Here is a 4231-nt window from a genome sequence, read left to right on the forward strand (position 1 = left end):
GAAGTAGTTTTATGGAGCCACATCTAGAGATATGTAGCTTCCTGTTATAATAAATGATGGTAACCACTCGGCCCTTTTGTCGGTTTAACAAGTACACATTAATCTTATGATGGTATGGGGAGAAAACAATGTGGAGCCTGTAGAGAGAAGTATGGATCGGAGGCTTTTACCCCTCTTGGCTTTATAGTGAATTAAGCAGCATCCTGCTCTTTCTATTCTATAAGTTCTGGCTATTTTACACTTAAGAGTTAAATACATACACACATTTTTATATGACAGTGTAATGGATACGACAACTGTTTCTCTGGTGCAGGGAGTCTTTCCACCAGGAACGGTATTTGGGCTGGGTCTTCATGGAAGTCAAGGCAAGAACTCCTTAGAGTGGAGTATGCAGGAGAGATAGAGACAGCCTTCTTTATGGCTCCATCCACCCTTGCAAAGGAAGGACACATAGCCTGGCCTTGATGCCATAATTCATTGAAATGGGTTGATAGAGGGTGAGCTGGGGGGATAGCCTGAGGAGAAACACTCATAGATCTTTTTTTCAATATGGAAGAAGATGGAATTGTTCATATTCAGCAGAAAGCCAGCTGAGAGTCTAACACTTCAAAACTTAGGAGAGCAATTTTTACAGCATGCAGACCAAAGAGCTTTTGGTAAAGAGAAGAAATGTTACCAGAAACAAAGAGATTTCTCTGGCTAGCTCTCTTCAAAGAGTAGCTTTGAGTGTGATTTGCCAGCTTTATTAATGAAACTTGATGTGATGGCTGCCTGGAGAAGAACATCTTAAAACTAATGTTTTGTCAGTAATAAATATGGTTTTGGTTAGCTTGACATACATGCCAAGTTTTTCAAAGGATGGTATAGTACGTGTCAAAATTCACTCTAGGTTGGAAAGTTGTGATGACATAATAACCGTATTTTTGGCAACTGATTATGTTGTGTAGATAAGATAAATGGATATTGATCTAGATCTATCCACTGAGGACGTTCTTTACAAAAGTTTCTTCATGTTACTGGATGTTTTTCACAGGAAGTTTTTATCTAAAATATCCGGGGCCTGTTGCCTTGCGATATTTTGCAATGCCGTTGCTCTGTAAGATTTTCCATAGACTAGGTTTAGTTCTTCAAGGGAAAGAAGAGACAAGAGGACCCAGAAAATTGGTGAAGTGAGTGTCAGGGGCTGGAATCACAACCAAGTTCTCTTAGGCATCTGTTTCTAGTCTCATTTGCTTTATCTTCTAAATTTCTGCCACTCAATATGAGTTGTAAAGCAGCAGCATTAGCTTCAACTTTGATATTCTTAGGACTCTAATTGGCCTTAAATGTGAAATATACTGCAGAAGATGTTCTCTAAATTGCTTCAGAAGGTAGAAGCATTGAACTGCATAACAAAACTCTACACTTTTCTCCTGTGTGAACTGAAAGGTAAGTAATAATTCTGCACTTCGTCTTTAGCTATGGTATTTTGCCTTATTTTGTTTTCAGGTGTTCAAGAATATATCATGCGTCCATTCCTTCTACTTCTTATTCAGAAAACATTAAAATGTCATATAACCAGTGTTCTGAGCTAGGAATTGTAGGGAATATTATGCTAATGAAAACATTGCCTCAGAGTATGTGAAGTTTAGTAATGGGATTAGCAGGTACACAAATAGCCAAGCCTCTCTGTAGAACATGCTAAGCAGCAACGTTTGGGGCGTGCTGAGGAGTAGTGTGTTTTATCTGATTAAAGGGAAGCAGATAACAGTGTTGCCGGCAGCTGCATCTCCTGGTTGTGAATTACGGACTGGGAGCATCGGCATTTCCTAGGAAGTTGGCAGGCTGCAGACTCCCACCCTGGTCCAGTCTGCACAGGCCTCGGATTCTGTGTGCTAACAAGCCGATTTCCAAGCATGCTGGTACATGCCACCGTCCCGCATACCTGCCCAGGGTATGCTGATTGATTACTGATGAATTTCCTTTTATTTATTTTTTTAATTTATTTATGGGGGGGGGGCAGCTCAGCCCACCAGGGGGCGGGGCCGGCTGGCATGTGGTGCTGGGGATTGAACCGCGGTCCCTGTGCTTTGTTAAGCTTGTTCTAAGTAGGTACTTTAGACCACTGAGCCATCTCACCAGCCCTGAATTTCCTTTTAGGCAGAGTGCTTTAAGATGATGAGACCCTTGCATGATGAGCTCCAGTCCTTTGCGTACAGGGACATCCACTGAGCCCTGCTCTCTGCCTTTCTACAACACGGGCTTAGCTTTGCTTAGGACTAGAAGGGAACATTTACTGCATCACTGATATATTCATTGTTCGATGGTCCTTAGTGTTGTAGGATTTGGGACAGGATAGAAAGTAAATTGAGGTAGAAGACTTTTTTAAAAGCTATTTATTCATCCCCTATGTCTTTAAAAACACATGTATTTAGAAATATATCTAAACGTTTTTTTAAAATACAGCAAAATAACCTTGGTTCTCAGGTAAGCAATTTGGAAGACAGGTGTTTGAAAATGCTGATTTTGAGAGTTAGGCTTGTGCTAGGATTTTGGAAGATTTGAATCTAAACTAAGAAGATGAAAGCATTCACTCAGCCGCAGAGAGTCACACAGCAATCACTGGCTTTGGTCTGCGTGTGAAGAGTGCTCAGGCGTGACATGCATTGGTCTGTTGTTTTTGGCAATGGGTAGAAACAGGGTGTGGCCTTGCAGAGCAGGCCGCCCTGAACCGAACCAAACTGGATGCTGTCGGCAGGCTTTCCTGCCTTCGGATACCCAAGTGAGGCTGCCCAGACGTTAGCAGCTCCATTTTCAAAGATCAGTATTTGTTTCTTTGTTTTGCTTCAGCAAAGAATACTTTGTGAAAATTGTACTTACGCTTCAGGAGGTACTTTGCTGAACACCCTCCGAATCAGACAGGATAAAATCCCACATACTGAATTAAATGTGGACTCCTACATGTTATCAAAGTTTCTGTAATAAGGTCAGAAATGTGGGGGCTGGGTTAGATTTCTTCACTGCACGTGGCAGGCCATGGGTTTTATGAATTGATGTACTGAAAACAAAGACTTACCTCAAAGGACAAGAAAAGTAACATTGTAATGTTTGAAAAGGAAAAGTTCACTTAGCGGAACATGACTAAATCCAAAAAGCTAGTGAAACCGTAAATAGTAGCTGAGGGTTTATCATCCTCCTCAGGAATGCCTGGGTGTGACTTGAGAGTTCAGAATGGCAGTAATTAATCATTATCAGAGACTGTCAAAGAAAAGAGGGTAGCTCATTTGTGTTACTGATTGCAGTGTGCAGTTTTTGACATTTACTATTAACTCTAACATATTTCATAGGTAACAATTAAGTAAAACGCAAACATCTGGAAAGCAGCCTGCTGGCCTTCTTAGAGATGGTGTAAATGAAAAGTATATGCAGTATTATATACTTAATAACATATAAATATTATTATATTTTATATATATTATGTATATATATTTCTGTCATGTTAGTGTAATTACAGAATATATTTTAAGAATACAGATGTAGATAATTCATATAACATAAAACGACTGTCCCAGAGTGTTTTGCATAATGGTATTGTTACCCACCACTGAATGACATAGCAATGTTTACTTGGTAATGACAGGAAAGCCTGAAATGTCGTCATTGTGATATGAACCATGCGTGCGTTATAGTTAAGTAGAGTCAGCGGCCATTTCTGATTTGCCGACGTTTGTTCTAGTTGCTTTGAAGTCAGATCTTCTTGGGTATTGCCAAAAGGTAGTCGTCACCCGCTGTTACACATGTTTGCACACGTGCACACAGAATCGGCTGCTAAAAAAGGTAATTATTTCGTAGTGCTTCAGTGTGAAGATATGTATGAAAAGGGCCTTGAAATGTGAAATGTGTGTACCTATATTTATATATGACGAAATATGATCACAGTGGTACTATGTGTCTTAGTCCATTTTCTGTTGCTATGACAACACACACAAGAATGGGTAGTTTGTAAAGGAAAAAGCTTGATTGAGTCCACGATTCTCTGGATTGGGAAGCCTGGAAAGCAGCGACATGCCTCAGCTCACCGGAGGAGAGCAGAAGGGCAGGCGGGACCATGCGGAAGGGGGCAACGGGCAGGGCCGTCGGCTTCGCGGGGAGGCACCGGGGCGGCTGTGTGTCGCAGCACTCCTCCGAGGTGAGGGTGGAATGGGTTCTGAGTGATTTCTCTTAGGGCACAAATACGTGTGAGAAGAAAGCC

General features: G+C 41.2%; 1 protein-coding gene across 1 annotated transcript in view; it reads left to right on the top strand.

Moving 5' to 3' along the window:
- Pdzrn4 (PDZ domain containing ring finger 4) overlaps positions 1–4231 on the top strand; it is a 424382-nt gene that overhangs the window by 55076 nt on the left and 365075 nt on the right. The window lies entirely within an intron of this gene.

Source organism: Octodon degus, unplaced genomic scaffold (assembly GCF_000260255.1).
Source record: "Octodon degus isolate 3935 unplaced genomic scaffold, OctDeg1.0 scaffold00100, whole genome shotgun sequence".
In the NCBI taxonomy this organism is placed as follows: domain Eukaryota; kingdom Metazoa; phylum Chordata; class Mammalia; order Rodentia; family Octodontidae; genus Octodon; species Octodon degus.